Genomic DNA, 21,325 nt, shown 5'->3' with positions numbered 1-21,325 from the left:
GGGCTGGACTCGATGATCTCCCGAGGTCCCTTCCAGCCCTAATGTCTATGAAATCTATGAAATCTATGTTTATTCTCTTTTACTGATTTTTACTATTTTTTCTATTGATACGATATGATCTAGGCCTATAGGTGTAAGTTAGCATAAGTAATGTCAAGTTATGTCAAGTTTCCATTTTGTATGTTAAGCCTCCATCTTGTGTCCTCTCCCTGGGTGTAACCTATGATTCATGTCTAACCAGTTTCATGTAAATTTGTTCCTGAATGAAAGGGGATGAATGAAGGTGCTTGAGATACAATATTAGCAGGCCTCAACTGAATAATCAATTCAACAACTGGACCATCAGCTCAACAACTCCATTGACTCCCCCAGGAACCACAGACCCAGCATTTGAAAGCTTAAAACCCAACAGAAATCAACCAACACACAACTGCAACACACACAGACACCTGGAACTGTAGGTCCTCACCTGGAGTGCAAATGCTCAGTATACCAGGACCGACCCTTGCCTGGGCATGCCCCTTCCACTAGGGTCATAGAAGGTCTGCCCCTATAAAAAGGGGTAGTGAAGATAGAACCAGTGGTCTACATCTGGACCACCATTACGACGTGCTACTTATCCACCCGGAGGCCCTCTGGACAACACCTTCCTGGAGAAAACCCCGACTGGCCATAGGGGATCAACTCACATCCCAGGATAGGTAGCTATCATCCCACCTTCCTTCCGCAATCAAAGGACCTGGACTCTGTCCCTACACACCTTGACTTCAATCCCTCTACCAAGCCTTTTTCTCTCCTGCTACCATTATGTGTGTGTGTGTGTGTGTGTGTGTGTGTGTGTGTGTGTGTGTGTGTGTATGGGAACCAATAACTTCATGGGGCTGTGTAGTGTGTAGTGTGTTGTCTGTTTAATAAACCTACTATTTTGAAACCCCGAGTTGGGTTTTTGTCTTACTGACCTCCTGACCATCCTCCTTGATTTCTTGGCTTTCTCCCAGCTTTCTGCCTCTCAGTTTCCAGCCCCAATCTCCCAGATTTATGCCTTTCTGTTTCCTGCTGTTTCCTCCTTGCCACCATTTATCTGCCCCCTGATCTCCCAGTTTTCTGCCTCTCTATTTCCTAGCTGTCTCCTCCTTGCCACCAAATGTTTTCTCTTGTTTCCACCCTGGCACCAGGTGACCCCGAGTAACCCTGGGGCACGTTAACCTTAAGTAACCCCAACCACCAAGTTACTCCAAACACCCCCTAGGGCTAAAACACAGCCATGAAAGTAGATGTTTGTGTATGTGTATTGGGTGTTCAGGTACTGAGAACAGATTTTTGTCTAATTTTTGGTATGTATAATGTGTATGTGCTTGAGTTGGTGATAGGTGTGCATGTGCCTAGACTGGTAATCTTGGATGTGTATGTGCCCGAGTTGGTAGTGTGTGTATGCACCGTGTGTGTGTGTGCACGTGCGTGTGTGTGTATGTGCATGTGCCTAATTGATTTTGGTGTGTGTACATGTGCAATTGTACCACACCCTCCCATCTAACAGCTCAATTTTGAGATCCTGAGAGTTGGCCTGGCCCACAGGACAACACCTGTTGGGAGCAAATTAGATTCAACAGAAGCAGCCTAGTCCTGGGCTGCTCCTGCCCTGCTCTGCCCTCTGGAACAGCCATGGGGAGCCCCAGACTGCCAGGGGGCAGTGAAGTGAAAGCTTATTTCCAGCTCAGGGGAAAGCTCCCAGCTGCCATGAAGAGGTGGAGGCTTCCGCTGAACTCCATAGGGTGTGGGGAGCTCTGTCCCTGCTCCAAGGGCAGCTCCCCACAGCTATGCCAAGCTCGGGGTTAACAAGGACTGTTTGAGGGTGATTTGCAGATGAACTGAAGGGGTGAGGGCCATGGAGATCGGTGCAATGGCAGACATGCTGCAGCAAGAAAAGAGAGCCAGGATCTGTGCCTTCTCTGTTCTACCGTTTCTTGAAACTGCCTCATGGTGTATGTGGGGGTCATTTGTCTGGAGGCAGCCAGGAACACTTCTGCTTCTGCAGTTGCAGTGAAAACCAGATGTGCTAGCCCCCAGCCCAGAGGCAGCTTCCCAAATGCTGGAGTCAAAAGCAGCCCCTTGGGGCTGTGATACCATCTCCAAGCTGGCTGCTTGCACACACCAACATGCATGAAGCCAGCCCTGAAGCATGTGTGGGTAATGCTAAGATGCTATAGGGAGCCATACCAGGCTGACAGCATCTCTCCCCTGGCTGCCTCCTCAGACTCTAGCAGAGCACCAGGCTGGCTGAGAGAGTGGGACAAGGTGTTGGGGAGGAGAGAAGTGCTGTCAATCAAGGATGGCTCTCTGTGGCACCTTGACATTAACCATGCATGCTACAGGGGCATCTTCATGCATGTTGGTGTGTACTACCAGCCAGCTTGGGGATGGACTCACAACCCCAAAATGCAGGAGAAGCTTCCCTTGGTTCCAGTGGCTGGGAAGCTGCCACTGAGCTGGGGATAGCCCACTGGTTTTCACTGCAACTGCAGAAGCAAAAGTGTTTCCCAGGTGCCTCTAGTTAAATGAGCCCTGAACATGTCATGAGGCTGTTTCAAGAGAGGGGAGAATACAGAAGGGACAGATCCTGGCTCCCCTTTCTCAATACAGTGTGTCTGCTATCATGCTGATCTTCATGGCCTTTTCCCCTTGAGTTCATCTGCAAATTGCCCTCAAACATCCCTTGCTAACCCTGAGCTCAGTATGGCTGAGAGTTGGCCCCAGAGCCAGGACAGCTCCCCCTGCCCTCCAGAGCTTACGACAAGCCCCCAGCTCCGTGCAGCTCTACCCCTGGAGCTCAGGGACTACGCAGACATCAATGTGGCCCCCCACTGCCTGGGAACAATTTGCTTCTGGTCAGCATCTACACATGCGGTATGGCACATTACTTTAACATGCCATTTTCTAGTGCTTGTAGCTATAGGTACTAGCAAATGGTTCATAAGACTAATCTAACATGCCATAATTGCTGTTCATATGTAGACAGTGATGCTTTACTGCATATTAGATTAATTTAATGCACAGTAAAGCATTTCATGTAGATATACCACCTATGTAAATAAGAACTTCCTTTTGTTAGCTTTAAACTTAATATCTACTACTTTCACTTTGTGACCCCTAGTTCTTGTACTGAGAGAATAAATGATAAATCCTTTTTGTATTTTCTCTTTGCCATTTAGTATCTTCTATCTACACTTATCATGTCGCACCTCAAGCATCTCTTTTCTAAACTGAACAAGCACAGACTGTTTAGTTTCTCCTCATGTGGAAGCCCCTCCCTATGTGTTGTCCTTCTCTGTACCTTTTCTAGTTCTGTATCTTTTTTGAGGTGTGTAGACCAGAACTGATCACTGTATTCAAGCTGTGGACACACCATGGGTTTATAAAGGAGCATTATTAAACTTTCCATTTTTTTACAATTCCCTTCTCAATAATCCCTAACATTATGTTTGCCCTTTTGATGGCTCCTGAGCTGATGTTTTTAGTTTGCACTGTCCACAATGACTCTCAGATCTCTTTCCTATGTGGTAATATAGAGTCGTTCATAATGTAGGTACAATTTGACCTATTTTGGCCCAGGAACATCACTTTACACTTATCTATACTGACTTGTATCTGCCATTTAGTTGCCCATTCACTCAATCATACCAGATCTTTCTGTAGTTCCTCATAGTCTGCCTTGGTCTTTACTACTGAACATTTTGTGTCATCAGCACATCTGGCCACCTCTCTACTCACCCTCTTTTCCAGATCATTTTTTAATGTAATAAACAGCACCGGTCCCAATACAGATCTCTGGGGGACCCTGCCGTTTACTTCTTTCCATCCTGAAAACTGACCATTTATACTCACTCTTTGCTTTCTATCTTTAAACTCATTTCTAAGCCATGAGTGGATATTCCCTGTAATCCCATGACTACCTAATTTAGTTAAGAGCCTCTGATGTTAATAGTCAAAGCTCTTTCTTAATAGTCAAAGACTGTTATTTATTTATTAAAACAAAACCAAAACTTAAAAAGCTGAGAGATGCATCTACTACAAGTTCAGTGTGAGATTTTAGCTAGGGACCAATTATCCAGAATTTTAAAAAGTACTACAAGTCCTAAATTCTTATTGCAGTATTCCTGTTTTTCTGTTTTGAGTAGATTAATGTAACAATTGTATTAGAAGTTCTGGGACCATAGAAACTGGTGATTCACCAGGCTTTCATTAAATTTATAATGATATCACTTCACAAAAGTAAGAGACTGCTTAAATGTGAGGTCATATTCAGAAAGAGATTATATCTTAGGCTATCATCACCACCACCACCACTATTAAATCACAAGAATTTATGTCAAGCTAAGGGCACTCAGAAAGAATGGAAAAAGGAAAAAAAAGCCTCTTTAGCTGAGCATTTAATGATTTTTAGTTTATTTTACACCATCATAAAGTATACTGCACAAAACAGAGCATAAATGATATTCAAACAAATCAATAGGGTCTAGCTCAGAGAAATTCAGCAACAACCACATCCCCCACACTCAATAATATTAAAATTCATATATTTTGACTTTCTACACCATCAGTCACTTTTCCTAACAAAAGTACCCCCAGGGTTTTGTAACAGGCTCAACTTCCCTTAACCACTCCCAACAATCCAATGCTCTTGGAATCAAGGGTTTTATAGGGAGCTTCTCTGCCCATAATCCTTTGTAGGAAGGGAAGTCCCTCCTTTCTTTCTCTAGGTGACTGAGTGTCTAGTCAATCAGGTAGTTTTTTTCTCATTCATGGTTCTGTAAGTGTGTCACTCCATCATAAGTACTTACAATTCCATAAAATAAATGTCCTACATTTTCACCTAGTCAGTACCAGTTTTTGTTAATGTAATCTCTAGCTGAAACCCACAGTGATATTAGGTACTGCAGAGAATGATTGTAATAACTGAAACTAGCTGCTGGTGTGCCCAAATGGACTGAGCAGAGTAGTCATCAAGTGCAGTTTAGTCCTGAATTCCTTGCAGCCCAAACAAAAATTTTGGATGGTTTGGTTTGACTGGATGCCTTGTTGTACCAAGTGTTTCAGGCTACGTGAGTAAAGGCTGCACAGTAAACCTGTATCAAGATGTGACAGTTACAACAGCCTTTCACAATTTGTAATAATGTTTCTCCTAAGCTGCAGAAAGAAAATGTCAAATATAGCTTTGACATTTTTATCAAAGGGAGCAGGAGGGTGCAAAAGCCCCCATGGCTCACCAAAAGCATCTGGGAATGTCTTCTAGCTAAAAGGGAGGTTTACACCCTGTCACGGATGGCCCCGCGAGCAGCCGTGACCTCGCGAGTGCCCCTTTGCCGTGCCAATTAGGGTGATCTGGCACCCTCTACTCACCCGCCACGTCTTTGCTGTTGAGGTTCAGAATGGGAGGCTGCCTACTTACACCTAATGGCACCTTGCTGGTATCACCTCCGTTCCAAAGTGGGGGTACTCTCACCCCAGCCTTATGGGCAAATGCGTGCCTCCAAACCTCCCCTTTAGCATGCCCCAAGACTCGCAGCTGTCCCGGGGACATTGTACGGTCCCTTGCCCCTCTGGGGCCCTCTCTCTTGGGCACCCTAGGCTCCTCGCCTGCCTAGCGCCCCTGGGCCTGGCACGTAGCCGCCGCCCTAGCTCCTCTCGTCCCTCTCGGGGTCTCTGCCATGCTCCCCATGCTTGCGGCCCCTCTCGGGGTCTCTGCCCACGCTCACCGTGCGCCTCGCCCACTCTGGGGCCTGTTCCACGCTCACCGCGCGCCTCGCCCACTCTGGGGCCTCGCCCTCTCTAGGGCCTCTACCGCGCTCCTTGCGCTGCGCCCTCTCTGGGCCTCGCCCTCTCTGGGGCCTGCACCATGCTCCTCACGCTGCGCGTTTCCCGTGCTTGGGGCTCAGGTGGCTGTAGCCGTGCCTGGCCCCCCTGTCCCTTTCTTGGGTCGTTTGCCCCACTGGGTAAACTGTCGCCCTCACGGGCTGGGGTCCAAACCCCGTACACGGTGCCACTCCGGCACCAACTGTTGTGCCCCGCTGGCACTGTGCCCCTACTGGGCACCCGGAACCCCCAAACTGTTGGGGAGCCCCGCTGAGGCCTCCTCACTCCCCTACAGTCTCACCCGGTCCTCCAGTTAACTGTAACATAAGCTCGAGCCACCCGGCTGTAACATAAACCGCACAGAGTCTCCCTGCTCCGAACCTAAACACAAGCCCCACCAGGGCTCTCAATCCTACCTCCCTTCAGGGCGTTCTTGTTCCCCCGCATCATCGCAGCCGGTTAGCGTGGTAAGGCTGCAACCACTAACTCAGGCCACTCAGTTCAGCCACAGAGCCTCTGCTCCTGCAGCAGCCAGAAAGGAACTGGTAGCTAGGCTTTGGCCTAGCTGTTTATAAGGGCCTGGCCCTGCTCCCTCCTGGCCACATGACCTGCCTGGTTGCCCTAGCAACCCCCATCTGTGTTTCTCCGGGGCACTTCAGCAGCCCTATTCCTCCTGCTAGTAGCAGGCACGCTGGTGCCCTGCTACACACCCAATGGAAGGGAAGGCCATTACCAGGAAGGACTATACTGTGGTTGCTCAGGGATGCAGAGGGGCAGTCAGGAAGGCCAAGAAAGACATGGAACTGGGACTAGCTTCCTTGACCAAGGACAACTAGAAGTCCTTTTTTAAATACATAGGGGGAAAAAAGAAGGTACCGGGTAACATGGGGCCCCTGCAAGACATGCTAGGAAATTTGGTCATCACACCAGACAACAAAGATAACCTATTTAATGACTTCTTTGCCTCCATTTTCCTGAGCAGGGACCGGATCAGCCCCTCCACTGGGCCCCCCTCAGGCCCCAGGGGCAGCGCACCTAGGCCAAGGGTCAGTGAGGATCTAGTCAGGGAACTTCTAGAGGGACTGGATGTATTTAAGTCAACTGGTCTGGATGATCTCCACCCCAGAGTGCTGAGGAAATTAGCTCAAGTCATTTCCCCTCAGATGGCTTTACAAGCATTCATGGTGCTCTGGTGTGGTGCCAGAGGACTGGAAGAGGGCCAATGTGGTTCCCATCTTCAAAAAAGGGAGGGAGGGAGGGGGACCCAGGGAACTATAGGCCAGTTAGTCTTAGCTCAATACTGGGTAAGATTTTTGAGAGAATTATTCTGGCACATGTCCACAAGGGGCCAACAGGGGAGATTACTCTTGAGGCAACCAACACGGGTTCATTAGAGGCAGGTCCTGTCAGAACAACCTGGTGGCCTTCTATGACTAGGTCACCAAATCCTTAGATGCAGGGGTTGCAGTGGACATAGTCTTTCTGGACTTTAGGAAGGCCTTCGACAGTGTCTCTCACCCCGTTCTCATTAAAAAAATGGGGGACTGTGGTGTTGACAGCTACACAGTCAAATGGGTCATCAACTAGCTGGAGAGTGGTGGTGGATGGGTTATTTTTGACCTGGAGGGATGTGGGCAGTGGGGTCCCCAGGGCTTGGTTCTCAGGCCCGCACTGTTCAACATCTTCATCAGTGACTTGGATGAGGGGGTAAAAAGCACCCTGTTCAAATGTGCTGATGACACTAAGATGTGGGGGGATGGGGGCATGCTAGAAGGGAGGAATAGACTACAATCAGACCTAGACAGGTTACAGGGGTGGGCAAATGAGAACAGGATGGGATTCAACACTAACAAGTTCAAGGTGATGCACCTAGGGAGGAAGAACCAGCAGCATACCTACAGGCTGGGGAACTCCCTTCTTGTCAGTGCAGAGGCAGAAAAGGATCTTGGAGTCATCATTGATGCCAAGATGAACATAGGCCAGCAGTGTGGGGATGCAGTCAGGAAAGCCAACCGCACCTTGTCATGCATCCACAGATGCGTCTCAAGTAGGTCCGAGGTGGTGATTCTCCCCCATCTATGCGACACTCATCAGGCCGCAGTTGGAGTAGTGCGTCCAGTTCTGGGTACCACACATCAGGAGGGATGTGGACATGGAGAAGAGGAGGGCTGCTTGCATGATCGGGGGCAGAAGGGCAGGCCTTACAGGGAGAGGCTATGGGACCTGGACCTGTTCAGCCTCAACAAGAGAGGGTTGAGGGGGGGATCTAGTGGCCTGTTGCAAACTAATCAGAGGAGACCAGCAGGGGAATCCCTGTTTCCCTGAGCACTACCAGGAGTAACTAGAAATAATGGTCACAAGCTGGCAGAGGGTAAATTCAGATTAGACATCAGGAGGCATTACTTCACTGTCAGGGTGGCTAGGATCTGGAACCAAGTGAACCAACTTCCAAGTGAAGTGGTGCTGTGGGTCTTTAAGATAAGGCTAGACAATCACCTTGCTGGGGTCATTTGAGCCCAGTACTCTTTCCTGCCATGGCAGGGGATCAGACATGATGATCTGCTCAGGTCCCTTCCGACCCTACTATGAAACTGTGAAGCTTCATAGCCCATACCACCCCAAATTACATTTAATGTGTACCTACCTGTTCTAAAGTAGAACCTGAAATAATGCAGTATGACTTACCTAGCTGAGTAGGACTCTTCCAGAACTTGGAACAAAAGGGAAGGCAAATGATGGGTCCTAAGTATATACTCATTTTACCAAGCTTAAATAAACAAACTACTAATTGTGAAGTCCAATATTAATAACAAGCATTAAGAGGCCAATGTGAAAGCTGTTCCGAGTGTTAACAGTAGAGCTTATACGAAGTAAAAATGATAAAACAAAGCCAAATGTAAAACTTTAGTGTATACCACAGGAAGCAGACTGATATGTTAGGAATCAACCTCAAGATAGACACAAGCATAAAAACTAAATAGCAGGGCCAAAAAAAATCAGTTTGTAACCAATTAAATTGTTATTTAGTGAGAGTGGAGAAGAAAATATTGAAAAAAAAGTATAAAATTGTAAAACATTTATATGTAGCTGATTTTTCTAATGCACTACTAGTTAAAAAATGAATTTGTTTAAGCTAAATAATTACTAATGATAGCGTAATTGGAAAAAAATAAATGAATAAAACAACCAAAACACTCAACCATCCTTTTCTGAGGAACAGAGAACCAGCTGCATTTGTTTTTCCTGGAAACCCTTTCTGAAATGTTAATTAAAATAAATGAGCTACTTAGTTTCAAATATCATTCAAGACTTTTAATGGTTCTAACACCAAATATCCTTGTTAACAGCACAATAGGTGGTTTTTGTTTCATTTAGATTATTACAAAACCCCTTCAGTTCTGTGCCATATATTCTATATAATAGAGTCCATTATTATTAAAGAAATGACTTAACTTCATGTACCCCTCGAGGAAAGTTCACTCACTCACTTTTTGTTTTCACAAAGTGTTTAGTTAAAAAAAAGTGAAAATGGTGCACTGATTTATAAGGTGGAACATAATACCTTTTAAAACCAATTTTTATGCTGGTACTTTGTTCATTTGAGAACATGACTTCATTTCCCTTAGAACAGTTACAAAAAGTAAAAGAGGAGAATGAGTTGTTTTTCTAAGAAATGACTGTCACTTCAATCTTCAGAGTCAGATAATGACAGGTTTCTTTCCTATGTTGCAAACAGGACGGAAATTAAAATGATATGGTAGATACTATTAAGAATTAGAAATGACTTCTGAACACTCATTGCTCCTGTTGGTTTTAGGAACATCAACAACAAATCAGACAGTATTTTTTTCTACATAAGTAATATTCAAATTAATACAGTGTATTAAAATAGAAGGAAGCTGCATCTGTATGATGGCAGAATATACAAAAATTCAGGTGAAAACAGAAGGAAAAGGTATAAGTACTACTTACTTCATTCACATTAATTCCAACAGTTTTGGTAGAACTATTTATATGATGACAGAACAAGCTTCAAGTTTTGTGGAAAGCTATTACAGTAAGACATGATCTGTTAAGGATTTGTAAAGCATATACCTTTTACAGTATTTGCCATATGCCACAAAATCTTAATAGCATATTTCCCATTTTAAATTGCATTGAGGCTGCTCTGTGCAGTCAGGTGTACATACCATGGTTGCATCCCTGTAGTTAGGGCAGTAGAAGGATTGTCCATCCCTTCTGCTGTAGTAGGCTGTGGGAAGCAGGAACCATTATAATGCTTATCACCCCATTATGCAGTGTATCAGTGGATATCCTGTATCTTATTTCAGTATCGAAGACAAACATTAAATATATATGTACTCATAAGAACATAGGAAATACCATTTACTGGGTCAGACGATAGGTCCTTCTTGCCTAGTATTTTGTGTCACACAATGGCAGAGAGTGAATACTGAAAGGGAGAGTGAACTGGGTATCACCAGGGTTTTTTCACTGCACCTTTCTCACGTTCAGCCTCTAGCATTTAAGGTCTTATTTATTTCAGTGAAACTATGAGCTTATAATTAAGCTCCTCTGAGTAACTTGATGAATACAATATCTGTAAATACTGAGCCAATAAGAGGATTTTTTTTCTAAAGTAAAAATGACTGCCTAAACACCGACCCTTCTATTTTTCTTTTTCTGCACTTTTCTATATGAACTAAAAATGGTTTGACCTATTCTTGATTATCAGTAGTTGTAAGTATCCAGATTATGCCATCAACAGATATACTATTCGAATATGAAACAATTATAAATACACTGTAGGAACTCAGAAATAGCCAGTCTACTGCTAGGCTTTGGCCAGCATTTGCTTTTTCGATAGTGGGTGTTATGATATGCAAAACAATTACAACTTGCTTTCTAGCATCAGAGAGTTAGTACCTAGAGATTTGAGGGGTATTTTAACCAAGGCCTTCTGTATATCGCTGTGCACCTTTGGGTACAATGAACTTAAAGTGTTATCACAGAAATAGTAAGTCATATACATCCATAAGTTAGATGCCAAATTGTATTCTACAAGAAGGAATTAAAGTATATGTTGACTGGACACAAAAAAAATTAAGATATACTGGTACGAAATACAAATCTTTCACATTTGTCCAAAAGATTTATATCTTTTTCTATGTATATGTAGTTTATAAATATACTTTTTCTCTAGTCGGTTTCTTTTTGACAGCTGAAAATTTCTGATCTTGGGAAAATGAAGTTTATCTGGAGGAGACAATCTCCTCCTCCAAAGCATATAAGTGTGAGGGTCTCTTTAAGAGAGGTTTATATGCTGAATAAAATAAAGGGTATTATTCATAATTATTTTCTCTGTCTTAATTGAAATTGCTCAGTTTATAAAGGTAAAGATGATTTCTTTCTACCAGTGTAGCAAACTCCATCTTGGCAGATCTGCATGCTCCTTCTTCCATCAGATTCTTCCATCAGTCTTGATCTGCTTAGCAGTGAAAGGTCTACTAAATACTTTTGCCAAGGGCCAGCTACTCTCAAGACTTCAGTTTCCAGCATGCCTGAGAACAGTAAAAGTTATTTCACGGACTTTGTTCTGCCAGCAGAAGATAGTTTAAATCATCTTAGCCTGTGCCATTTAGGGAGGGAGGAGAGCTCTGCCTTTCTTAGTTTCTAAACTAGGGACAGAATTTCGTTACCCCTTGCACACCTGGGTGTTTTGAGTGCTTAAGCCTGCACTATTGAAACATAAGTTCTCACACATAGACTGATTATACACAATACATGCATGCCTGAATGTAAATCTAGAAGAAAAGGAAGCTGAGTAATGAAGGCAGTTGTTCAGAAAGTTGGAGAACCAGGTTCTATACACCCCTCAGTCAAGAAGGACTTAAATCTCTACCTGTGTACACCAGTATAGTGTAATAACACCATAGCACACATTAGTTACTATGCAGCATTCCCTATGGAGCTGTGCCATTGCCCCTTATATTTAATAGTCAGTGAATGAAATGGCCAGAAACCAGTCCACTGTAGAAGTTCCTGTCCTAGTAAAACAAAGAACTGCCTCCCATGCAGAGCAGAAGCCATTTAACTTTTGTGCTTTTTGTTCTGGCCCTGCCTTTCTCCCTCTCTTGGCTAGCCAAAGGAGCCATTTACCAAAGGAGTGCTTTAAAGAGGGAGCAAAGAATACCTAATGGATGCATCTACACATGATGCTATGTTGCTGTACCAACACACTACAGTGATGTAGCATCCATGGGCAACTCCATGTGACCAGCAGCTACTTTGCCATAGTAACACGCTCCCCTAATATAGTTCATTGCTACAGCAAAAGGAAGTACTAAATCAAGACTTAGTAACAAAGCTACCATAGTGACACGTATAGACACGCCCAATGTGTAGTGTGATAGTTACACCACTGTGCTTTGGAAGTCAGAAGTGCAGATACAAAGCTCCCTTGGACAAGGTGCCAAGAACCCATGTTGTGTGCTTCCTAAGCAGGTATCCTAAAACATTTGTCTACTGTGGCTATAATGGGAGGGGGAAGCAGCTCCTTCTCTGTTATCTAAACATCCATTAGTCAGGGGTTCTGGGCTAGTACATTTTTGTGACACACATGCACCTGGACTGGGTGCATTTATATTATATAGCTTTGCACCTGCCCAGACAGTACAATAAATTGCCAAGATACTGACAGCATGGAAGAATTCACTCCACTGATCCTTCATATAGCAGTTGTATTGGTTCTCTAGACTATCCGTAGTAAAATCTTTTTCTAGCTTTGAATGAGAGAAACTAATTCAAATATCTTATAGACACCTTAATAATCAGATATCTTACAGACACCTTAATAATTATTTTTCAAAACACATTCATCATTAATGAAAATGTACTAAGTTCTAATACAGCAATTTGCTTCTAACGTGTATCACATGAAGCTATGTGGAATGAACTAACTTCATTATTGTTTATCTATTCCTCAGTGGTTGGTATCTAGGGCTTTTTTTAGTTACATATCTTTTTCCTAATCTTGGAATTACTTTTGTCTATCAATTTCTATGAAAGTTACTGTCCTACAGTATTATTGGAATGGATACCTTACTCCTCTTAGGGACAAGAGGCATTTACAGTCCACCTGTGGCCAATTAGTTGTTAATAGCAGTAGAGAAAAAGCATGCGAAGGGCTGGGAACTAGAACAAGGATAGCTAGGGGATGAAAAGGAATACAAGAGGAACAGAATTGCTAAGGCATTCCAGGGAGAACAGGGAGTAGCATAAAGATCTTAAAAGTAGATTTATAAGATGGTTTTTAGCTTGGACCTTTTCAGTTTCCACTAAAAGATGACAAAAGATATTTAGAAATTAGAGTGAGAACTAATCACAGGTGTTGGGGGAGGACTGAACTGATGCAAAACAGCAAGTAGGTGTATTTGGTTTTGTTAGTCAAGCTCCTGAGAAAAATGAAACTAAGGTTGGTACTTAAAAAGTTACAGCTAGTTCCAAGAAGATACCTAATGAGTTGACTGGTTCATTTCATTTTTATATTTTTTTATACTTCATATTTTTTCTGTACTTATATACATATTTGTGTTTTTCTTTTATAATCCATTTATAGTGTTATCTTCTAGAGAATATCTGTGATAACAGCTATAGTATGAAGTGCAGATGAAGCTCTCATGAATACAAAAGTAAATTGATGGTAAGTCCTCTCTTAATCTTGTGAGACAGCTAACTTTTTTTACAGTATGTGATACTCGTTCATTACTTCAGAAATAAATACTGGGTGCCATACACAACGCAGGAAAAATGAATGCCCTTGGCCTTTGAAATTCCTGCTTGAGTGCTCTTTCAGTGTGCAAAGATACTAACAATAACTTGAATTTCTAACACTTTCAAAAAATGAAAAGGAGACTACAAAAGAGAGGCAGCATAACTGAGTAATACAGGAAGTTCAAGACAGCTTAACAAGATTTCAAATATATCTCTCTTCCATAAACTATAAACCAATTAATAGGAAGCTATAAAAATGCTACTTGACTGAAAAGTCAAGCTTAAAATTTATCATACAAGTGCTTTAGATTTGATGTTAACCTGAAACATATACAACATGAAATCAAAATCCAAGCAACTGTTATTTGCTGTGTTTCAAAAGACAAAGTGGCAACTAAGATTGACTCTCAAAATTGGAAGAGTAGCACAACAATCTAAGTGAAAAAATCTTACTTAAGTAACTTGACAAATGCCTAAATATTCTGATCCTTCTCGATCGCTATAACAAAAGTAAACTATCGAACCTATAATCAGGATGCTTAAAGGTTGAAACAGGTTGAAGAATCACTTTGGAGAAATCAGGAGATATCAGAAAGCTACAGTTAGAGCTCAAATTCTCAGACAGCTATGCAAAAGGGACCACAAGTTGATGACAGCTTTTGCTGTGGTGGGTCACACATATTCTCCCCTTTGACATCCACTGGTCAATCTTCCTTGTTCTATTCTAAAAAGGCTGAAATATTTTGTTTATTATTTATTAATTTTAATTATTATTTTCTCAAGTGCAGTGTGCATGTCTGTGAAAGAGTCAAACAATTAATGCATCTGTATTTTATTACCTTTCTCTCACCTTTTGGTTCTCCTATGGGAGGCACTTGGTTGTGAAAGTTTGTGGAGATTCTTACGGGACAGTTCTCAATGTCTTTATTGTTTTGTTTGATGCTCTTCAGCATCTCAGATGGGATGTTATTTAATATGTGAAATCAGTATTCTGGGAGTAACTATGACATCTCCAGCATTCCTCTCTTTCTTATATTAAAAAACCAAATGTTTCTAGAAAAAGGCCGACTCATATTAACTTAAAAACTAGATTAAATGGAGGGAGGAAAAAAAATCTTCAGCAGTCTGATAGCTCCCGCATTATATATATATTTTTACTCCTGTCAGCAGAACAAGCAAATCTAGGTTCAGGGATGTGGAAGGGAAGAAGTGGTAAATGCTCGCTTCCTTGGACGTAGATAGTCCATTTCCTGTGTTTGGAAACTTTGCAGGAAGGAAGTGTGCGTGTGTGTCTCCAAGGTAGTTACATGGCTTTATCACTGTATTAGCTAAGCATAGGGTGACCATACATCCTGGTTTGCCCAAGACAGTCCCAAATTTTGAAGGACATTCCCAGATAGTTGATAAACATTAAAAATAGAGTCCCAGAATCTTAGGGGCACAGGGCTCAATCTGGCAGGGAGGCAGAAGAGCATGGTGTATCAGGCAGCTATGCCCACACCCACACCCCTACCCACTGACCTCTGCCACTGCCTGCAGCAGTGCTGCTGACTTGAGGGGAGGAGAAGTGTCCTGGATATTCTGGTTGTCCCGGATTTCCTTATGGTCACCCTAGCTAAACACCTCACAATATCTAATGGAAAGTGGTATTATTCTCCTATGAAAGCACTTAAGTCCATAGAAGAATCCTTAAAGCCCCTTACAACTTCCCCCAACTTGAGCTTTGTAAGTGCTTCCATTTGTAATGCTAAAGTTCTCCAAACAATTAAAATCCTACCTCTGCACATGCACAGAGGTCCTTTAGTCTTGGTGGGGAAGAGTGACTTAGCACATGTAAGCTCCAATGTGATCCCAAAACTCTGACACAGCCTCTCTGGGGGAAATAATCTGATAATCCTAATGTATCAGGTTGAGTGGTGATTACTACTTTCTTTCTAAAATTGTATGCAATTTTGTGTTTTGAGAACTTGGCTATAATGTGGGAAGCCTGGGTTTAATTCTGTCTTCTTCTAATGGAATTCAAATCCATATCTATTACAGTGCCCTAACTACTGGGCTTTTGGATATCCTGAGATTATCACAATCCTAGTTCTGTTGAAGATAGGCATCTATGAACCCCATACTCATAATTCACTCTTGCATAATTACTTGTATATATGGGAAAGTAAGTTTCTAGAGGCTGGTCTTCTCCTATACTATCTTCCACAGGGCACAGAGGCTGTGCAGGTTATCATTTAGGGGAATTTATTTTTTGCAACTCCATGTTTGGGTAAGGTTGGCCTTTGAATTCAAAATCCTTCAATTATACTTTTGCTGCAAGACAACTGAAGGCAAGAAGAAGAGGTATTTGAATAAACCTCACAGACAAGAAATGCAGAGTTCCCATCTTAGCAAATTTCAATTTTAAAACAGTTTTTACAAAAGTTAGCTTGCAGAGACAATTGTACCTAATAGTTCCAGGAAGAAAAAAAGAGAGCATCTTCAATCAAGAAATTGCCATAATTGCACAAAATGAGAGAAGGCAGGCAAAAGGTATTTCAGTAAGAAAAGGAAACTTCTTGCAAAGAAAGGAAACAGTTTCCAAGTTATCAGCTGTAGAAGAATCAAGAGATTTCTGGCTAGCCTGGAAAATGTAATTTCATATCACTCAAAATAAGCGAGTTTAAAGATTTTTCTTCTGAAGGAAAAAGGCAGCTGTTTAAGCACTCTGATTTGTATTAATATAGATTAGGCTATAGATTCTATTAAGATACTATATTGAATATTAAAATTTATGCATAAAACCATGACAACTTAAATAAACCCTTTCAAATTTTACCCTCCAAGCCTATTACAAGCTTATGAATTTGTTTTTTTCTTAATTTCCCATTTATTCCTGTGGGTCACATTTTGCAGCCTCTACATCATCCCACTTGGGGAAAGGTATTCCTTTTAATGAAAGCTTTGTCTGTCTGTAGGAGTGACTGCTCATTTTTATACCTTATCATTTGCTTCTTAAAACAAATTATGCAGTGCCACTTTGTAGCAAAGTCTTGGCCCTCAAGGGCAGCTGTGAAGCCCCCTGGTGGCCCAGCAACTCCTGTTCCACACTAGGTCCTTGGGGTACCCTCCCTTTTTCATACTTTCCTGCCACACCTTGATGGAATTTATAGTACCGCGAAGGTTGTCTTAGGGTCCCAGAGGGAGCTTCAGTCTCTTAGCTGTCTTGTGTTCCATGTCCCCAACTGGCACCAGGCTTGCCCTCAGGAACTAAATTGCCTTAGAGGGATTAATCATGGTCTCCATCCTTCCCTGTACACATTGCCATCCCTCACAGATGGTACTTAGTATCACTTTGGAGGAGCCCCATGGCCATAACACGACACTTCCCCCCATCAGGCCTCAGTTGTGTTGGGACATAAGCTTTCCTGGCTTCAGTCTATTTTTCTGCTGTGCCCCCTCAGCCTAGGTCCATTGACTCAGACCTTGGTTTCTGGACTTCAGCCCCTTCTAAGACCATTCAGGCCCCTGGGGTCCCTTACCCAGGCAAAGCTGCTGTCTTGTGTCCCAGCCCCTTGAGGTCCCTGATCCATGCCAGGCTGCTCTCATGCTGCTCAGTAGGGCTGTGCAACATTTTGCTGGCTCGTTCATTTTGATGCTGTTTTGTCTCGTTTTGAGCTCAAAATAATGACATAGAAATGAAACAAAGGGCTTTGAAACAGGCTTAAAACAAAATGAGGCCAGTCAAAACATTTCAAAAGTTTCAAAACGTTTTGAGTGTTAAAGCTCAAGCTGGGCTTGCCTGCTGGGAAATAGAAAGTAAGAGAGGGAGGGGGAAGAAGGGGCAAGGACTGCTCTCATATTTACTCATCTAGCTGTCATCCTTCTCTGAGGTCCCTTCCAATCCCAGTGCTCTGGGGGAGGGATGGAAAAGCAGCATAAAAGGCAACATTGTTTGAACTGCCCTGCTTTCTGTCACCCATGTCATGAGTTTTGCTTGTCAGCAGCCAGAGGTGCAGTTTCCCAGAAACCCCTGCACCTATCACCTTGAAACATGGCACACTTTGTGGCCTTGGAAAGGGCTACCATCCCTGCAAGTTTCATCAAAATCAGGGAAGAACTGACAAAGGTATAGGCAGTTTTGTGCTTCCCCATTATAGCCTAAGAGCAGAATGTCGAAACACCATTGAAACAGCGAAATGGTTTTGACAAAATGAAATGGAACAGAGGTTTCAAAATGAAACAAAACTTGAAATGAAACACTGTCCTGTCGAAATGGTGAAATGGAAGTCAAAACAAAATGAAAACAATGCTGTTTCACACAGCCCTACTGCTCAGGCCCTTAAGGTCTCTGAATTTTGCAGGGTTCTACTCTGGGTGCCTCTCAGATGTCCCTATGGCTTCCATACTACTCCCAAAGCCACAACCTGATCCCCCAGTCTTAGATTTAAATATAATACAAATATAAGCAAACAGCTTCCCAAACTTTACCCCCACCATGGGCCAAACCTCCCCACTAGCTGTCCATCTTGTTCCTCTAGGTAGCTAATATGTGTTCCCAGGAACTCCTTTCCGCATGTTACAGGGCCAGGCTGCCCCTTTTATCTCTGGCCCTGGGTTTATATGCCTCTAAACCCCACCTCTTCTGGCCATGTGACTCTCAAGTTACACACAGGGGCTTCCCCTTTCCCTAGAGGCTAGATTGTGCTACTCTGCTGCAGCCCCATACAGCAGGCTTGGTCTGCTGCACTCTCTACTTAAAACGACAGATGCTTCTGGCTCCCAGTCACATGCTTGCACAGATGAGCTAGAAACAAAAATCAGATTCTGCTTTCAATTGCTGTGATGGATTTTGTGAGATTATCAAGATTTGCATTGGTGTAACTAAGATCAGAACATAGTTTGTTAGAAATTTTAAATTTCTTCAAGGTAAAAGATACTACCTAATGTGGATTACTACTCACTTGTGTGTATGCTAACAGTTTTGTGTATAAAAAACAACTATGGACCAGACTCTTGTTGTGGACTCTCTGATTCCTAATCTGGAAAAGTGCTTACCTCTATAAATTCCACAAGGCTGGTCCCATGCTTTATGCACTTTGCTGTATTGGTTAGGTTTCCAAAAGCGATGTGGGGAAAAAGTGAGAAACTTGCCCTCCGCTTCACCCAAGCAAAAAATGCAATTTCTGAAATCCTCCTAGACTGATGATGTAGCCTAGTAACGCTTTCCACAGCTCACATTACCCAGAGAGTTTGGAATTTTGGAACTGGGGTAAACTCTTTCTACCTAACATACATAGAAATGGATATAGGTCCTTTGAAATTCAACTGTACACATTTCTCATCATGAACTAATCCCCAGAAAAAGCCAATGCTTATTGTATTTATGTATTCACATGGCTATAGTGTTTATCAAGCTGTTTCCCTCCACCCCAGGGTTTAAACATAGAATAAATTGAGATTAAGAGGTTGGTTGGAAAATTCTTGTCAGCATTATTGGTTGAAAAATGCTGTTTTCTTCAAGCATAATTTTTTCATGGATTTTTTTTTTTATTGAACTTCATCAAGAAAGTTTCTCAGGTCCAGGATGTGTAGGGGGAAGGGATTGGACAGGGGAGAGATACATACAGAATAGCTATTGATCCAGTGATTAGAGTACTCAGATGTGTGTGTGGGTGGGCGGGGAGGGGTGCAGAGGACAACTTGAAGAAGGAATTAGCATTTATCTCCTTTCACTTGAGATCCATAACCACTGGGCAAGGGGCTACTGAGATCATAAACTCATGATTTTTCACTACAGGCTTCATTCAGCATCATTTACATTTATGTTGAAATTAAATTTCAAGATTTAGTCTTTCTCCAAACAGCTACATTTTTTTTTGGTCCAGATCAATACAAGACACAACATAATGACAAGAATCCATAATTTTGAAGTCTTTCACTGCCTTATTTGTTTAACATACAGCTCTCAAGGATAAGTTCAAGAGGATGCCTACATGACAGCAAGGAAGAACAGGATTCCAAGATTGTGTTGATAGGTCTTTGTATTTAAAAAAAAATAAAAAACAAAAACCAATCAAACAAACAAAAAACCTTTTATCTTTGGGGACACATTTTTTGTTTGCTTGTTTTGTTGTTTTTTACAGTGCTTTGTGCTGCAGGTATAGGTTCTTTCTGTGCTACATCAATACCGACAGGTAACTTTTATGTTTAAAATAGAAAATTATAATTATTTCACAGAAGGGTCCTGGCATTATTTTTCTATATTTAGTGCCATGTTAAATGGTGTCCATTTCCATGCTCCATTTTAAATGGTGTCAGGGAAAACTTTTGGACAGATTTCTATGCCATAACTTCTAGTTAGAGCTTTATAAAAAAGCACTTGCTTTTTCTGACTTTTGAACTGGAACCCTGGAGGGAAACTAAGATCTATGAAAATACTGAGACATCTCTTCACCTAGTGCCATAATTCCACTAAACCATGTTGTAGACCAGCTAAATGCTAGCCCAATGTTCCTAACAGGGAGTATATGTGCTTTAAGAATAAGCAATGGCCTGATTCTTGGACCTAATGGGTAATTGATATAAATTTCCTCTGCCCAAACCCAACTGTATAGGGATTTTTGAGTGGTTTATCATTGGCAGCTCTTATGTCAGACATGCCCAGTTGTCACCATGTAGGAAGATGATGTGACTACTCTAGTAATATCTTGGTTTCAGAAAAGCTGCTATTGGCCTTTAATCACTGCCTGAGTTTACAGGAACTGTAAAAGTGGCCTAGGCTATGCCAAGGATTGGGTCATCTCATAGCTGGCACCATGATAGGGTTAGGCTGTACATAGTGTTTCTTGGGTATCACTGGAAATCTGTCCTATACAGTTAGCAACTTTACACTGGACCTCACTAAACATTCTCTTCTGGTCTCCATACCTGGAATCTGTTTCTTCCTTACTGAAGATGAGAAAACATTATATACTGTGTAGAATAGCCAAATCCTCTAGCAATCTCCTCTCTCGTTGGTTCTACCTATGAAGAGAAATATTGCCAACAATCAACAACCTCATGTGGGACATTCATTGTTAAAATAATGGCACCTTTCAGAAAAGTCAGTAAGCCACTAACTAATATTCTTTTACAGGACTTTCTCCAATTAAAACAATGATACCAAGTCCACACCATTACATTAGAATAATGATACCATGTCCATATCATTACATCTGTATCTACTTCTTTCACTGAAGAACTTTAAACATGAAAATAAAATGTATTTTTACTTATCAGAGTGTTTAAATTGGGGAAATAAATTTCAGTCTAAATGTGGTGAAATTCAGGGAATCATAGAATCATAGAAGTAGGGTCAGAAGGGACCTTGTAGATCTTCAAGTCTGACCCCCCGCCTGGGTAGGAGAAAAACTGGGCTCAAATGACTCCAGCCAGGTAGGCATCAAGCCTCTTCTTAAAGCCCCCAGGGTAGGAGCCAGCACCACTTCCCTTGGAAGTTGGTTCCAGATCCTAGCCACACTAACTGTGAAATAGTTCTTATGGATGTATAATCTAAACCTATACTCCAACAACTTGTGGCCGTTATTCCTTGTTATGCCAGGGGGCGCTAGGGGAAACAAGGTCTCTCCCAAACCCTTCTGATCCCCACTAGCGAGTTAATAGACAGTCACCAGGTCTTCCCTCAGCCTTCTCTTGTGAAGGCTGAACAGGTTCAGGTCCC

Source organism: Crocodylus porosus, unplaced genomic scaffold (genome assembly GCF_001723895.1).
Source record: "Crocodylus porosus isolate Cpor-Errol unplaced genomic scaffold, CroPor_comp1, whole genome shotgun sequence".
NCBI classification, from domain to species: Eukaryota; Metazoa; Chordata; order Crocodylia; family Crocodylidae; genus Crocodylus; species Crocodylus porosus.
This window is presented reverse-complemented; position numbering follows the sequence as displayed.